Below are 18,600 nucleotides of genomic sequence, written 5' to 3'. Positions count from 1 at the left end.
TTGTGGTAGCGCCTACGGCACCTACGGTTTTGTGATTACTTAATGAACCATTGAAGGACTAGACCTTTTTGCTAGCCTACGTACACAAGGCTGCCGTTTCCGTCCCGTGGAAGCCCATGTGTTGACAGCAGGCGGGAATTACACAACCTGTGCAACTTTACCGTGAACAACGTAATAATGAAAACTCATGGAGGAAGAAAAATGTTAGGAGGGAGCATGACGTCAGGCGGCACAGCTTTGGCAAGCCAACCTCCTCTGACGCCGCATTCTCCTCTCCTCGGGCTCCTCCCGCGCAATGCATTATGGAAAAAGCACCACTCTCAGGCCCACGGTAGCATTTAGTGGCTCCGGCTGGCTGCCGGTGCAGGAGGAGGCGAGTGGCGTTGCCGAAGGCGCCGTACGCGATTTATCGCCAGCGTTGCGCTCCCACCCTCGTATCCCTCGTATCGTGGAATTACTGTCGCTGTTCAAAGCGACACGATACGTAGATCCCATGCTCACGGAGCACCTTCACGAGCTGCGAGCCGAATTTGACGCTTACCGCTGGAACTACGACCGGCTTTGCTCGAACGCGCCGCTGTAAACATTCACAAGCACAGAGAGGCCTACGGGTGCGTGGTGTTTGCCAAATGTGCTTTGACGATTGCGTTTCCAATTTTGCGGGGAGTTATCGCGCCACCTTTCCTTTACATCATAGCGCTGTAACGAGTGTCCCATCAGCTGAGAGGTTGTGCGAGAAGCTTTGGTTTCGCTCGCGTGCGCATTTGCATACATTCGCCTTATCGGTGCTCCGGCATGGTGGCACGTTGTACATGCCACAATTGTCGTGACGATGTCTGTTTTGCGTTGCTGTCTCCTTCAGTGCATTAGAAAAGAAAAGGTGCAGAACCACTGACGTTGGGTGCGGGCGCGAGAAGAACAAATCATTTTCCGCGTCGCGTCGCGCGCAGGCAGAACGCGGGCTGGTTGTCCGAGTACTGCTCAATGCGTGCGATAGGTATACATGGGTAACGAACGCTAAATTACGCCTGGGAGGTGAAAATATAAAATTACCAGAATCAAGGAAGTGAGGTGTGTTTGTGAAATAAAATGTGAGGCACGGATGTCGTACTCTGACATCTCCGCTTTTGCACTGCGGCGGAACACGACACTTCGACTGCGGCGCACTTAGACGGATCCCAGAGCTCAATAAATAAAGATGTTTTCTGTCTCTCCCGCCCGAACACTTTGCCTGCACGATCAGCCAGCTGCGCGTTTAGGGTTGCAGGCAGCGCTGCGCGCAACGCCCGGACGGGGACTCGTCGCCGAAACCCGAATACCCGGACGGCCCGGCAACCAAACGGAACGACGCATCATAGCTGGCATAGCGCGGGCAGGCGGGCGGCCGCGTGAGGCGCCAAGAACTACCGCTTGCCTATCGCGTGAGGCAGGGCATCTCCCATCAGTCTTTCCTTTTTATTTTTTATGACTAGGCTTCACGATAGTCACGTGACGCTCCCTCCTAAACTTTTCTTTCCTCCATGTGAAAACTGAATGACACTCGCCATAATGATATAAGGAGCCTACATGCCGCGCTCCCTAGAGTTTTGGCGACAAGCAGCGCCCCTAGTGGCCGACCCTTCTGGGTAGTACAAAAGCAGACGACCCTCACCACCCTCCATGTGTTTTCAATTACAAACCAGAGCGAAAGTTGGATGTCCTTTAGTTAATCACATTTTGGTGCGCTTAATTAACTGCATACTGAATAAAATGTCCTTAAAGTAGTTGCAGAGGCTAAACAAATTAATATCCCCTACAACGAGCCGATTTAAACGCGTTTTTTTTTTTTTTTTAAGCGAGCTGTCGTGATCGTCGCGGCGTGGGGCAGTGTCGCCAGGTCGGGTGGTCTAACTCCTTGACGATAATTATCGTTCGTTCTTCTTGCATGAGGACGACAAAGGACAGTTCACAGGTAGCATAAACAGAACGCTCCTGAGCCTGAGGTAACTGTAAATGGTCGCTTCAGCGGGAGCATGCCAGCGGACGCGAGGAGCGCAGCCGATTCAGCGGACGCTGCTGGCCTGGCAACGCCTCGAAAACTAGCGGAAAATTTGTTTTGTATTTTCGCAAACTAAATGATTCTTGCTTAACATTTTACGTCACGCGGTTTACGAACGGCGGGGTACACGTATAATATCGAGTAGGTGAGGCAATACCGTCAAATAAACAAATTGATCGAGCGCAATAAGGACGCGAATCAAGCACCGAATCGCAAATCCGTTGCCTGCTTAGATGTGTAACATAACACAGTCGCATACACAGTGCACGGCCCAAATATTTACATAAGATCGTCACTGGCTGTGTTGGTTATCTTTATAGTGCAGGGGAGTCGCTAATATGAACGCCGTAACGCCAGTTTAGTCCTCAAAAGGGATTAGGCGGCGAGACAAGAACAGATCAGAATTCATCGCTTGCAGTTGCATTGTCCCCAATCTTCACACTTTGCCAGATTATTGTCAAATATAATTGGCAATTCTCTGATTTTTTTTTCCTATTTCCTTCAAAGCCACCCCCCCCCCCTCTCTAACCCTATTTGCCGTCCAGCCCTCCGCCGTGTCGACTTCATGCAACTCGGCACTAAACCTCGAAATGTCGCCGATCCTTACGTTAGTCTATTAAGAGCGAACTTGGAATATATGATGCAAGAGCCTAATTAAATACATTGAGAGCATAAAGAAAACGCAACGGCCACTCAGTTCGTCTGACCACTTTGTTTTACGGCCACTACTTTTAGAATCACAAACATATTTGACGCTTCTGATACTCGCTGCATTTTGTGACTGAGACACGGAAAAAAAGGCAAGCTAGTCCTGCAAAATGTATTCGTAACGATGACGCAAACCAGAAGTGTTTATTGAAAATGCACGCATAAGTACGCAGGTGCGCAAAAGTACGTCTCACCGGAACGGACGAGCCTGCGGTCCGCGAGACTCGTTGGCTTTTACGCGCGGTCATCACTGATAGCGTTGCTCTTCTTTTTGATCGGCTGTTGTTGAAAAGTCTTTGTCACTAAGCGTATTAGTATAAACAAGAAGCTTTCACTTCAAATTTCACTTCATACGACCATCGATCGGTGAATCTGCGAGTGGCAGAGCGCCGTCACCGTCCCAGCACTTTAGTCGACGCTGTAAACGTATTTAGCGCTTCAAAGCTTTTTTCCCTAATGCCTAGTTGACCGCCGGACGAGATCGGACGCGTCGGGGATGGGCTGGAGACCGTGTAGCAAAACAATCGGCAGTATCGAGCTCATTTTCCTTTTGTCAACACGGGATCCTATGGGACCCCCGCAGCTTTGTACTACCCGGAAGTACTGCCCGGAAGATGGTTTCGCACCGCCCCATGGGCAGCGCAGGAGCCCTATAGTCGTCTTAGTGGCTAATAGTCACATACTTTGTTGCTGAATACGTTTGATAGTAGGGGCCTAAGGAGGGGGCGGGCTAATGGAGCTTCAGCACCCCCCCCCCCCCGCCCCCCCTTCCGAAATTTGGTCGCGCTGTAATGCACGGTGACCAATGGAACCACGTGCGCCGTAAAGCATCCTAGGATTTTGTCTAGAACCCCTGGAATTTACTTCGAATTTGCTGCTGTGGCACCGTTCGTGCAGCAAAACGATATATTGCCACACTGACAAAAAAAAAAAAAGAAGTATTGCCGCACCAGTGGCGCCGCTGCGGCGAATTTGCCGGTAAATTAGCACCATGTAGAACGGGTTTTCTTTATAAATGTACACTTTGTTGCAAGTGGCACTTTTGTTGCCCTGATCAAAAACGTAGCCTTCTCGTTTTTTCACCACAACTGTAACGGTGTATTTTTTGTGTGAGTAATTTTGGTACAATTATCCGCAGTACAAGCTGCTCATACGAAATATACTGAGACAAATAACAGATTTGTTAAGATTTATACGTAGACGTTGCATCAAAAACATTATTGGATGACAAGATGACAATAAAGTCCAAGGTCCACCCACAGTTGTTTGTTTCGTGCTTTTTACGTTTACAATGTCCGCTCCGTGCTTTGTTAGTATTGGATGAATTGGTACTTTACTTCCATGTTGTTTGCTCCGATGTTTGTTACACATACAGTATTATATCTGTTCTATATTTCCATATTTTTTAGTGCTATTTCTTCTCATGTAGACAAAACAGAAAATTGCAAGCAGTGATAGCAATTCTGCCACAATGCTCTAAACATGTGAATAAATTTTTCATAAAATATTTTACTTTTCTTGTTCTTGTCATTTAATGGTTATGTATTTTCAGTTAATAGTTATAAATTTTATTTAATAGGTATGTATATTGTCAGTTAATAGTCGCATATTTATTATTCTTATTTCTAATCCCTTAAAAAATCTTATGGCGGTAGTCGAGATGCAATCTCAGCCCCTCTCGAACAAAATTTCTGGCTACGCCCCTCTTTTAATAAAACAAGGGTTACGGCCGTTTTCTGTAACTGTATTGTCCTGTAGATGCCCAAATATTGCTGACGTGCATTCCCTAAGGTTTTAAGTTTCCCTGTGAGCTACCTAATTATGGCTAGTACATTAAACTTTGCGCACGGGTAGAGTAGTCTTAGCCGCCAATTTTCATATAATTTTGTAGCGGGAGCTACACTGGTCGAGGTTGAGCAGTTTCACGTGGCTCTTGGAGAGCCGTGCTGCGCATGCGCGAGGAGCAGTGACGTCACACAGCGCACAGAACGTTGCTCGCTGTCAGGCATCTCCCACACACCCCACGTGACCAGCGTCTTGGCCGACCTCCGTTCCGCACGTGGCGGCCCGGTACACTTGATGATCATGCGAGGGGTGGCCGGGTGTGGAACCGATGGCTCGTGCGTCGCAGCTACACCGGCGTGCGCCTGTGGAACCAGCTAAGCTCTGGGACGATTGGTGACGCCGTGCCGGAGCCATTTGATAAATATACATGTCTCACATAATGCGCATACTGTGTGTGTTTCATTGAATCAGCAGTAAGCATGGTAATCAAGCTAATCCTAGACAACCAGGAAAGCTAGGAATAACCAGCTGAACCTTATCTCGCGCTACGTATATCCTGGCATAGCCGAGCTAAGCCACTGCTATTTTTTTCTGGGGAAAAATTCGAGAAAATAAGAATTACCGCCGCCTTTCGCTGAGCATTTGCGAGAAAGTTGCTTTGGTTGCAAGGCGTTATTGTTTGTTAACTACGATGTGTGCCTTATACCACAGAGCCTACATAACAAATGCAAAGTTATTCGTGAAAAGCGACAGCAGTCCGGTCCCAGCGGAATCCCTACGTCAAACCAGTTTGGTTGCTTGGAGGAGGATAGGGAGGATATGCTATAGAGAAAGACGATATGGAGCCTCCGGAGAACTCCCAGTCCGACCATACTACAACACTCTCTCGGCCGACATACCGCGGTGTGCTTCGCCTGTCCCACCGCCAGCAGAATAAGCAAAGCCAAAGTGAAAAAGAATGCCCTGATACGAACGAGATGGCTGATGTAGACCAACCGTTGGCCCTCCTTCAAGCTGAGATCACGAAGCTCACCCAACGGCGTGTTCAACTGATTCGTCGCCCACAATTTCAGCAGCCTTTGCAACAACAAGGTCATTCTAATGAGACCCGTTACTCGTCTTCGAGCCTGAACACGCCAGTCTCCTCTGCCCTCAACTACCAAGAACTCCTAAACTTTGTGGTGCAGCAGCTACAGCCCATGGTGTCGGTTTTAGCAGCGCAAGGTCGCTAGGTCCCACTCGATTATGCCTGGAACACAATATTTAGTGCAGTAGAGCTGTCGTGGGCTCCCGACTAAACTTGGAAAGTTGGAGGGCTTCTTAAACGCTTTCGCCCGGGCAAACTTTGTGCTTGGGCTTTCCTGCTACAATAGACAAACTATCTGCCTCGCCTTCCCGATTTCACCGCTTACGCTAATCCATCCATACCTGATCGGCACTACAGCTCCACCATCTCTCCGCCAGTCAAAGCCGCCAGTTGTGTACTGTCGTCTTATCAAAAAAATCCGATCCGCTTACGCACGCGGTGCACGGCATGACAAGAAGTGGTTGCGGTTAAGGGGAAACTTCCACGGTTCCCATAATTCTTGCGTCATGTCACATGCGCTCCCAATGCGGGCGTGCACGTCGGCTACGATTGGGCTGGCTATCTTCTCCGCGTCGTTGGAACGCAGCCTGTCCCATACTTGTCGCTCGGGACTTCAATGCTCCTCATTGTGACTTCGCTACCCTTCTCAAGTGAACGGGGGCGTGTGTTACTGGACCACTTTATTGATGTTTACTTTACGCTACTTAATGACATTTAGTGCCCTACGCACCGATGTATTCATTCGGGGATGCCGTCTTGCTCACCCGACTTCACATGGTGGCTTGGGGGTGATACGGTATCATGGCAGGATGTGGCAGACTGCTGGGCAGTAACTATCTCCCTATTATTATTAGCATTACCTCGAGCTCGACGCGTCGCCTTCGGAGTAGCTGCACGGGGTTCATTGAGATGACTTTTTGTGTAACATCAAACCAACCTCACGGCGCTCAGCTCAGATCCCATGACTGTTATTAGGCAAGCTGTGAATGACGCCTCTCAGTAACCAAAGCCTGACCTCCGACCTTTGAGGCTATGGGCCCAGAGCAAGCCGCCTGAAGTGGCTGCTTTACGAGATCCCTCGTCTGTAACGGCCCCAACACGTTTCCAGCGTTTGACAGCGGCTGCCAGACGACATCAGAAAAGCCTGTCAAGGCAGCGGTGGCTTAGATGTTGTGAGTCGCTCGGCCCATCGTCCACCACAGCATCTTCTTGGCGCACATTGCGGACAATGGAAACTTTTGGATGCATTCCGAGTGCGGCAGCCAGCGCATGTTTGGCATCGGACAAGAATCCCGACCAACCAACATTCTCCCGACCAACATTCTCCGAATGATTATCGACCGGTGTCATTAACCAGTCTTTGCTGTAAGACAATGGAACACATCATTTATTCTCATATTATAAATTTCTTGGAAAGTATTTCATTTTTCAAGAAGTTTCAACACGGGTTCCGAAAATCGTTTTCGTGTGAAACACAGCTAATATGCTTTACGCATGATCTTCATACTGTTCTTGATCGTAGGTCCATCACAGACTGCATATTCCCTGATTTTACTAAAGCGTTTGATACAGTCCCTCACGAATTATTGCTTTTCAAACATTCAAATATGAACCTAGACCCTAATGTACTTGCATGGCTGCACTGTTTCCTCACTAACCGTTATCAATTTGTAAATGTCAATGGCACTAATTCGGCTTTTTCTCCAGTTAACTCAGGGGTTCCACAAAGTTCCGTTTTGGGACCGTTGCTGTTTTTAATATACATAAATGATTTACCAACTAATATTTCTTCATCTATCAGCCTTTCGCCGACGATTGCGTACTGTACAGGAAAATTTTCAGTGATTATGATGCTATGGCACTACAGTCCGATGTTGACCGTGTTTTGCAGTGGTGCGAGCTCTGGCAAATGAAACTCAATATTAATAAGTGTAAAAGCATGCGCGTTTTTCTGCTACTCTATTCTGTTACTCTATTAACAATGTTCCTCTTGAAGATGTCCCGTCCTGTAAATACCTAGGATTGCACATATCATCTACTCTGTCCTGGAAAACTCACATCAATTATGTTGTTAACAACGCCAATCGTACGTTAGGGTATCTCCGGAGAAACTTTATTCAGGCTACTTCTTCTTTGAAATTGCTTCTCTACAAAACATTATTTCGTCCAAAATCGGAGCATGCGGCCACTGTTTGGGATCCGAACACGACGTCCCTGTTCCGAGTTAGAAAGCGTTCAGAATCGAGCATCGCGTTTTATACTTTCAAATTATCACCGCACATCCAGTGTTACATCTATGAAAGCAAGTCTATCTTTTCCTCTTCTTGATCATCACAGAAAAGTGTTTTGTTTATGCTTGTTCCACAAGATTTATCATTGTAATCCCATCCTCAGAAGCAGGCTATTGTCCAGTCCATCTTACATGTCGTCCCGGATCAACCATCAGCACAAAGTTCACGTTCCATCGTGTCGCACAAACCTGTTTCAGGATTCCTTTGTCCACAGCACTTGTACAAGTTGGAATCACCTTCCTCGGTCCGTAGCCGAAATCGGCAATGAAATTGCTTTTCGTTCAGTCATAACCAACCTCTTTTCATAACAAGCTGTTATTTGGAATGTTTATCGTTGTTTTGCGGCTTGTGTCTGTATTATTGTGTATTTCCCACTCCCCTCTGTAACGCCCTCGGGCCCTAAGGGTAACACAAATAAATAAATGAATAAACCCGCCGCGGCGCCTCAGTGGCTATGACGTTGTGCTGCTGAGCCCAAGGACGCGGGTTCGGTTCCCGGCCGCTGCGGCCGCTTTTCTGATGGAGGCGAAAAGCGAAAACGCCCATGTGTTCGAGATTTCGGCGCACGTTAAAGATACCCAGGTGGTCAAAACTAATCTTGAGCCGTCCACTACGGCGCGCCTCACCGCCTATGTAGCGGCGGCGCTTTAAACCCCATAATCACAAAATCCAGACCAATTTGCCACCGATGTTGCCCGAGCCTTGTACCCTGCCTTTGACATCCTTCCTGCCAGTAGCCCGTGTCCATTTCCGCTGTCATACCAGGTTGGTTCTCCGCCCTCTGGCGACGCGGCTCATGGAATTTAATCATGGCTGTGTTCCCAGCTGCTATAGACCTCGCGGACTAGACGGCGTTGTATATGGGGTGTATAAGAACCTCCATGGACCAGCGCTAAGCCATTCACTCGAATGCATCAACGAGGTTTGACTCTCTGTCCAAATACCAGAGTCGTGGTTTCACGCTGATATTGTGCCTATACATAAGCCTGGGAAGCCACAATATCCCCAATCTGCGCCAACTCGCCCTGTCGTTTGAAAACAGCGCGGAAGACGGGACTGAGCAAGTAATAGACGACACAAGCGCTGTGTCGTCTATTACTTGCTCAGTTCCGCCTTCCGCGCTGTTTTCAAACGATATGATGTACTAACAAGCCCTTCAGTTCACCCTTTTGCAAATCGCCCTGATTCCATGCTTTGCAAGCTCTTTGAGCCCACTGCTGGCCGCCCGCCTTCAGTAGTGGTTGGACACCTTTCTATGGCACTATCCGGCTCAGATTGGGTTTAGACCTCATCTGGGTACATAGGATGGGCTTAGCCATCTGTCGCCTGTGATGTTACTTGGCGGCCGTCCACACGAAGTGCGGACAGGGCTTGCCATGGATGTCCGCAAGGCCTACGATAACGTCAGCCACGGGGCTATCTTGGTAACTCTCCGAATCCTTTTTCTCCAAGACAAGTCGTGCTCTTTCATACAGATCTTTCTAACTAAAAAGTCATTTTTTATACGGATTGGCGGGACAAGCTATGGCCATTTCACGCCAGTTCGTGGAGTACCTCAGAGGTCGGTTAGTTCAGACCTCCTTTTTATTATTATGCTATTGGCGTATGCCTGGCAAGTGGGCCCAATATTGGACCTGCACATCCTTGCCTACGCGGATGACATAACGGTATGGACCGTACACCCAGGCCTGCATCGGTAAAGCGTGCGCCTGCGACAAGCTTTGACAGATACGCAGAAGTGGTGTCCATACGCTGGACTGACCCTTCAGTGGAAAAAAAAAAACAGCCGTTCTGTCAGTGGCCAGTGCTTGGGGCCGTGGAAAACTGGGTATTGCTCCAGCCATGATCAAACTCTCCGGCCAACCCATACTCACTGCCAGCTCTCTTCGCGTGCTAGGGTTGGAAATTTCTGCGTCTGGGTTAGCTGCCATTTGGCTTTGATCTGCCCGACAAAAAGCAGGCCAAATGCTTCATCTGATCCGACGCTCTTCGCTGGAGTCTGGTGGCTCCTGCTCCAAGATGACCCGTCTCTTGGTGAGGTCAGTACTTCAGCCTCTACCTGTTTATCCGGCGCAGTTCCCGTGCATGACTCAGACGGAGTGGGCCCGACTTGAGTCCGTTAACAGAGCCGCGATACACACCATCACCTGTCTCTTTAGAATGACCCCGATACCATCCCTCCAGGCTGACGCTTAGTTGAACACGCTTCACGAACTGCGCGAACAACGTCTTCCAGCCCGAGTGCACAAACGTACTTTTGTTGCGGAGGCAGCAGCCTTAGCTAGTTACATGGGTTAAGCCCTGCCCGCTCCATCAGATCGCCCTATAACCAGGCCGCCATGGCTGTATCATCAGGTTACCGACAATTGACTACTGACTTGACTTTATGCTCGATAGACCGGAGAAGAAGGTGCGAGAGGAACACAGTTACTGTCGGCTGAGACCCAGTAACAGGTAGTAGTGGCCTTCGTAGATGATGGGGCCCAGGATGCCATTTTATCTACTCTGAAGATGTGTCCCGTCCACCCATACACCTCTCAATCTTGCTTCTACCAAACCATCTGCACCCTACCATCTCTACTGGTGGAACTCACAGCCATCTGGGATTGCAAACAGGCACTAACGCCAGCCCTACAGAGCATCCCAGTGGGTTAAATTGTGCTTCTTCATACGGACTCCACGGTGGCGGTACAGGATCTACACCGAGTAGCCAACAAGAGCACTATTTCAAGGGACATACACGTCCTACTTGACACGTACACCTGCCCCACCAGGCTGTTGTGGGTTCGGCGGAATATGCTCCCAGGTCACATTGCTGCGGATAAGGCTTGTCACGCTACGTAAATTCCCCGGCCGCTGCCAATGCTGACAACCAGTCCAGCAGAAAGCTTTCTCCAATGGAAAGAAAACCTGCGTCGCGCCACACGTGCCCTCATCCCACCGTGTGGAACGGACCTCCCCAGTAGACTTGCTCACTGGGAAGGGGTTTTGCAGCGGAGACTTCGCGTTGGAGTGGCGCTTTCACGTGCTGTGACCCGGGCAGGACCACCACGCTACCACGCCCCCTTCGAAGACACCTGCCCCTTCTGCACAGCTCCTGCCGCGCAAGCTGATGCGGACCATCTAATATGGGCGTGTCCTTCACTAGACTAGGCCTGAAGGCGACACCTGAGAGGCACAGGCCGGCATCCTGGAAGACCCCCCGACCTGCGGCGGTGGCTCCGGGAACCCCACCAGCGCTCCCTTCTTGCCTTCCTCCGAGAGACGTGTGCCTTATCTGTACCTGCAAATAGGTTATTTTATGCCAACGGGCTATTATCGAGAATAAAAATAGTATATTTTGGCAACCACTGCTCGCGCCAGTGAAAAATGCACAAAACCGTAGCCCCACAAAGGCTGCCTTAAAAAGAACTGCCCTGCCCTGAGCCAAAGCAGCTTCAACAATAATCTCGGTCTAGATAAGTTTCACAAGTGGCGAGGGCAACCGTTAAAAAGGATGTACTTAATGCTTGGAGCGTGAGCTGCTAGATGCACACTGGAAGTTCATGGGCTGCACTGCCCGGGCAAACATTTTTTTTTCCACGGAGTGTAATAATTGACTGTCGGTGTTTACCACACCGATGCGGCAATCGAGAAGATGCGCAACGCTCTGGATAATTTAGGCCACTTGACACTATTTGACGCACGCGATATGAATTAGCACGCAGCTATTCCTTTATTTTTCATCATAAATGCAGTCTGCGGCTCAGAAGAACGCAAAAGCAGGAAATAAATCTGAATGGAAATTACTAATTTCCATGTGCAGCTTTTTTTCCTGTATTAACTTCCCGATTTACCGACTATAGCCCAAGTTTGTTATAAAATATATTCGCTGGGCAGAGGGTTATTTTGTAACCCTGACGCGTACGTATGACGCTTTCGAATGAATGAATGTTGGTACGTCCACCCCAATACCGTACCGCCTACTATACCGCCCGGCTAACGTACCGCTCGTCAGGTCAAATGGCATAGAATACCATTGAGGGGTTTGCGGCTTTTGTCTTATAAGTTTTGGTTCCCCTGCTGGTTCACATTCACTGATGAGGATTTATGCCAACAGAAGGCTGTGTAGGCCTTTTATTTATATGCGTGAGCACGAACAAGAAATTCGTCGTCCAAAAGATGTACTCACGTACATTTTTTGTGGAGTCATATAGGGGATGATCATATATTTTTTGACGAAAGGGGCTCCGCCACCGGGTCCTGCCGTACTCCTCGTTTTTCCCTTCCTTCCTTTCCAGAGAAAAACAGGCGTTGCTGCATTACCTTCGCTCCTGATTCGCACTCACACCCGGTGTATTTGAGTGGTCGCAACAGTACACAGGCGCGAAAAAATACTGGGCCATCTTTTCTGGGTAAAGTTTTTTCTTCCCGGACTAGTAACCCCTAGAACGACACTACGCTGCCTTGACTGTAATCTCGCCGTGCAGCCCACCGCGTTCCACTTGTTTTGGGAGTGAAGCGTCCATGTCCACCACGTGGGGCCGTATCTTGGCAGAGCACTCGTTACGACGTACGTCCGTGGAACTGGCCAGTAGAGCAATGACCTTATGCCCAGCGAAGACTACTAGACTCATTCGTAGCATTCGCCAGTGGAGGAGGAGGAGAAGGTGAGTGGGTTTTTTGTAACTGCCATGACGTCTACCTTTTAATGCTTAGGCCAATGAGCCATCTGCCACAATAAACGTTCAGCGCCCCCCCCCCCCCCTTCCCCATCATCATCGCCTAGGAAGCACAACCCTGACTCATAGATGCTTGAGTTCCGGCAACATTAAGGGCAAATTATTTGCATTGACCATGTAATAAGGTCACGTGTGGCACACTGACGGTTGCGCACTGCGTACTAATTGCCCCTTTCTGCATTGTGTTTAGCAACCCCACATGTCATGCTACAGTCCTAGCACAACTGTAACAGAGCGAAAAAAAAATCAGGGAAGCTTGCACTCTCGCGAAAGACTTGAAAGGTGACACTGTTGCAGGTTAGCATTGCCAGACAAATAGTTAGGTTTCAGTATCATTGCTTATTTGCGTAGTTGCGGTGCTAGTAATCGCCATTATATGCATCGGAAAGGTCGTCCTCTTCTTCGCGGCGAGTGGCGGATGCAAAGTCATCATCCTCAGCATTGTAGACTTCCACCAACTCTTCTTCATCGACTGGACACAGCGGTGGCGGGATCTGCAAGTCGTCTCTGGAATGATTGGCACACTCGTAGACAGGCGTGCAATTATCCATAATAGCTTCTAGAGAATGTGGGAGCCGCGGTGACCTTTCCCAAGCAGGATTCTTTTCACAGCTAGCATTAGCGCTGAAGTTTTTGTTTCTGCACGCGCGGAAGTGCTTTACAACAGCGCTGGAGTTTTTTTTTTTTTTTTTCTCAAGCCACTGTGCGAGCCGGGTACTCGGCGATCGCTGCGAGGCACTAGCTCACAAGCACTCGACATTTTCTTTTCATGTTTTTAGGCAACGGCGAACTTACGGTTTGTAGAACAGCTTATGGGCATAAGCAAATTAGCAAAATGAATCTATAAAAGACAAGCACGGGCCCAGCTTGCATGCACCAGCCTCCAACGTTTTCAACATGTAGTAGGTGTGAAACTTGATGAAAAGTGGAAGACAAGGGTCCAAATAAGACCATTCGCTCCAGATGTCACTTTTACATGAGAAGTATGCAGCAGTAAGAAACCATGAAACTTTACGGTCTGGATGGTACTGCACGCAGTAGGCACTCTAATGGTTGAAAAGGGCTGACCTTTACAAAAATGGCAGAAGTGATGCACTGCATGGTATGCGGCCAGCTATTCAGGGCAGTAAACGTTACACCGCGTTTGCGCGGGTGTGAAGTTCTACGAAAAGAAGGCAAGTAGTCGCCATGCACTCACAATGAACTGTTGAAGCACTGGATGCGTGGGTCACGATGGAGGAGGATTTATCAGGCGTAGGGTGCGTAAGATTCGTGGTCTTACCGAGCGTCGAATTGACACTTCTGAACTTAATGTCGGCGTCTTATTTTCAAGTCAGCTGAACGTCGTTAAGCTTGCCGCAAGTACAGAACCAAACCTAAGGCGAGGGGGGATGGAGGGGGGGGGGGGCGCTACCATTCATTCGCCTGTTGGGGGCAGATCCTACTGGGTGCCGGAAAACGTCCGGTGCGCTCGATTTCTCGTGCGACTTTGCGTGAATGTTGGCAGCCCGGGTTGTTTGTGACGTTTTTGGGCGTGCAGCCAGTAACTCGAGACCGCGCGAGACAACGAGTGCAGCGGAAGTTTCCCGGCACCGAGTAGGATTCACTCCTTGGCGGCCTGCTGCTCTGCAGTATGATAGGCAGAGGCAGACCCGCTTCAAAAAAGCGGATGTCAACGCGATACTGCTGTCGCTACAAGGCAAGAGATGTTTCAGCAGCGCTTACTTACTCTAGAGTGTGGAGCAACAAAAAAACTGTGGTTGATTCTTCTCTCATAGGAATCGGTAAAACACGAAAGTGAAATTTGCAGCGAAATCAGAAGCTGAGCATGATTTGCGGCCTGCGGCTGTCATGTGGGTGTGCTTGGCGAGCGACGTCCTGCTGGCGGGTCCTTTCGGCAAAGGTGTACTGGCGTCATTTCCGTGACGGATAATGTGTCAGTGAAATCTTGGTGTATCATGGCATAAAACACTTTCGTGTCAAAATATAAAGCCAGAAAACGAACAACCTCAAGTTTAACGCACCATTTGTATTAAAGTTTGCTTCCCCCCAGGAAGACCCTGTGTGCAGGGGTGCACCCTTTACAGGCCACTGGCTTCGTTGTACTGGCGTCACTTCCGTGACGGATATGATGTCAGGGAAATCTTCATGTGTCCAGGAATAAAATATTTTCGCGTTAAAATAGCTAAGCCTAGGCACGAAATAGCTATACAGTGATGTTTAAATGATAAACAGCCCAGATGATAGTCGGACAGCACAGCGACAACTCGAAAGCGGCGTACCACGCGCAAGCGCCGAAAATATTGCAGCCTTGTAAGTGTCCGACGCCTTACCTTTCTACATTCCCAAATGAAAGTCTTGTGGGACAACAACGCGCGCGGTGAATGAAGCAGAAACACGCTGCCGTGGAGCAGCTACAGGTGTGTCTAATGGGCCGCTCGGGTATCAGCAGCAGTCATTAAGGCGCCGCCTCTCTGGAGGGGAGGAAAGCTGGGCCGAGACGGCCTACACGGTATGAGTTCTTGCACGATGGTCGCCTCTTTAGATAATGAGTCGCCACAGCATTGGGGCCGAGAAGAGATCGCTCGGAATAGCAGGCCATGTCCCTCTGAAATCCAAGCACAGTAGCTGCACCTTTTCTTTCCTTATTTTTTTTTACGTGGAGGCAAAGGAAGCGCGAGAGTGCTTCGTCTAACGGTTTTTCGTTTCGGCGAGCGCGTCGAGCTAAGAGACGACGACAGGCCGGCGACAGAGAAACCTGACGGAGATACGAATTCGTCTTGGTTCCTCTTCGAACAAAAGAGGCCGGAAAGTTACAGTTGAGAGGAGCAAGATTTATTTCTTAGTCCGCGTTTTTACCAGTGTCGCTTACGCCGTTTGCTTTCCCAAAGGTATTATTTTGATTTCGAAGCAGTGCGAAGTTTGCAGGGGACATAAAAGAAAAAATAAAGCGAGCGATCTTTTTGGTCGTCTGGGAGTGCAGCAAAATAATCTCGGAATTCTCGGTCGGCGCTCTCCAGGACTGAAGGAAAAAAAAAAGCAAACGTAGAACGATGTATTGACGACGAGTTCTTTCTTTTGATGTTTCTTTTTTAACAAAGCGGCGGAGTTTGCAGGTTAAAGATAAAAAAAGCTCCACGTGAATTGCAGAGCTCGGAGTGCCCATCAATCAGCGGCGGTTGCCTTTGGTTATTTGTATTGAGCGAGAGGAAAGGCCGCAATCGATTTGCCTCCAGTCTGTGCAGCGTTAGATAGATCGGTTACTGAGCAGGCGGCTAGTGCCGGCGCCTCGCCGCAAATTGCGTTCCCAGTGAGAACCGCAACAACACATCGAGGCGTGTGATTAAGCCAACTGTACAACAGAAGAAAGGGAGGAAGAAAGCAGCAGTGCATTTCCCAAGCGCTACTCGGCACTATTCGGGCCCCGATGTAGCTTGCTCAACGGTAGGCAATTTCGAGCCCTGAAAGTTTTGAGACAGCTAGAGCGAACAAAATAAACAAGAAAATCCGGTTGAATAAAACTGATGGTGGCCGTCGGCGCGATGCTGTTAGCATTATTTCATGTTGTGTTACATATTTGTGTTGACGACCTTTCCCCTCCCGCAACTGCGCGTCCTCCTCCTCACCCTGTGTTGACTAGTCAGTTTGATACCGTATTGTGGGAAAACAGTGTGACAAGTACCAACAGACCATGAACTGAGAGATGTATGGATGCTCAGCCATGTCGTCGGGAAGAGGCAGGGGTGAGGAGTCTTTTATAGTCATCTCATCACAGCATCCTTTATGACGGAATCGACGCGTTGCGCAAGGCATATATTGACAGGATTCTTTCCAAACCTAACCCCTATCCTCTTCCCATTGTTTGAGCAGTGGCTGGCTCGTCTGGTCGATCTGGACCTTGGGCACCAGCAATAACTGGTAAAGAGGGCCTGGACGGCAAGACGAAGTCTGGGTATCGCTGAATAAGGACGCCCTCCACCGGGCGAGTGCGCCCTGCCATCAGCGCTTGCGCTCAATAAATGTTTATTCTCTCTCTTGCTCTCTTAAGAAGAAGGAACCATCTAATCCCTTTTATTTTAGAATTGGGAAAGTACAGAGCGACACTAAAGAAATAATATGGAAAGAAACTTAGGTGATAATAAGTTAATATTATTATAGCGAACTTTTTAGCCCCTCACTGATGATGTCCGTACGTGGAAACGCACTGCAGGAAAGCCACCTTTCTCTGATGATGGTGGTGATCGTGGCTGAAGTGCAGAAAAATTAAAACGCTTCCCTGCGAAGCTTGGCGACAGCTCCGTTGATGTGTACCAGAGGGGAGAGGTGACGTGGGCGTGAGACGGCGTGAACTATGGCCTAACGTCGTATTTCGAGGGGAACATCGACAGCTGTTTCCCGTAGTAGCTCGACGTACGAGGAGAATGACGTTGCTCTGCGTGCGGTAAGGCTGTTAATTGAATGACGTTATGCCTAACGTCACATTTTGAGGTTTAAAACTTTGAATCGGCGCCCCTCCGGAAAAGTGCTTACCGTACGCCCAGCAGCAGATACCGATTGACGCCGCAGACCCCAAACCCGAACGTTATATGTCTACGGAGAACATACCCCAGAATTTGCTGCGGTTATTCTGGAAAACTGGTGGATGGCTCCACAGTAGCACATACTCGCAGTGTGGGATTGGCAAACCAAAGAATCCATCACGAGAATGCTTCGCGTTCGTTGTTAGACGGAGGGGTGCATGATTTTTTACTTAGCTAGTGAAACTGTGTTTATTGTATCCCTATGCACGTACCCAGTCATGATGTGCTAAGTGAACGTTCAAAGGGCAGTGAAAAGATTCTTAGGAACCATTTTCCCCTACCCTTTTTCCCATATCCCACAACAGGGCATATTGGCCCCCTCCTAAAAAAGTTATCCATTCCATTTACTTGCCTGCTGTGCACACTGGTGCACTACTTCGTAAAGTCTTCGCCATAGTCGTGGCAGTTGTGTCCCTACAGATTCAAAAGATGCAGCATTCACACATTTCAATCACTGTGCCTTCTCACAAGGCCACACGCTTGAAAAAGGAAAGCACAATATTGAAAACAAAGTTTAATGAATCAGCTTGGTTCTTCGAGGTGCCATATCACTACATCAATTCAATAAAGTTATTGAGTTCGAGCTCCCGGTGGCGAGTTTCTAATATCTAATATCCTTCCTAACTGACTATAATATCCTTTCTCTGTGACAGTGCTAAAGTCTTTGTAAACTGTAGCAATAAGCTTAGAATAGTAATTGAAGAGCCCAACAAAAGGAAGGTCACCTCCAGGGAAATTATGTCATGTGCAGAGTTCAGTCATTTTCGCAATAATAAAACAGCAGTACAAAGAAATCCCGTATAAAGATTCTTAAGGCCGTCAAAGGTAAGCACATGTTGATGGTTAGGAAACGTAGCCAGCAGCAGTTCGAATGAATTCCACAAGTCCACTTCCGGAAAATGACATACGGCTCAAAAAATTAGCTGATAACCCGGTCAGTGTACCGTCGCAACCTGCCCTCAATTTTTGTCAGTATATCTCCGGAGTAAGTCTTGTCTTCGGACCTCCCTTTGCTGAAACAGAGTCAGTATTCTGTAACAGTGGATACCTGGTCAGTGACCAAACATGGTGGGTTAGGAAGACATTCTATAAATCCACCGGATTTCATTTTATTTAAAACAAAACTAACCTGCATAACATTTTCTAACCAAAACATGTGCACTTGTACGTTTCTTTTGAGATTGTATGAAAATAATTCATATTCATTAAAGCAAAACGGGCACCAAACCTGAACTGTTTCACCGTACCTGAGACATAACTGCGACCGGCAGCGGTGTAGGAGGGCACCTAAAAGTTCCTTCAAATTTTTTTCGGCACCGTCGCATTCCCGACGAATAACAGAGTCAGGATAACAAAAGTGACGCAATTAGTAAACAGCAGAACATGTGTG

This window comes from Haemaphysalis longicornis, unplaced genomic scaffold, assembly GCF_048455015.1.
Source record: "Haemaphysalis longicornis isolate Haplotype H1 unplaced genomic scaffold, Haemaphysalis longicornis Haplotype H1 scaffold_9, whole genome shotgun sequence".
Classification (NCBI taxonomy): domain Eukaryota; kingdom Metazoa; phylum Arthropoda; class Arachnida; order Ixodida; family Ixodidae; genus Haemaphysalis; species Haemaphysalis longicornis.
Note: the sequence above shows the minus strand (reverse complement) of the source record.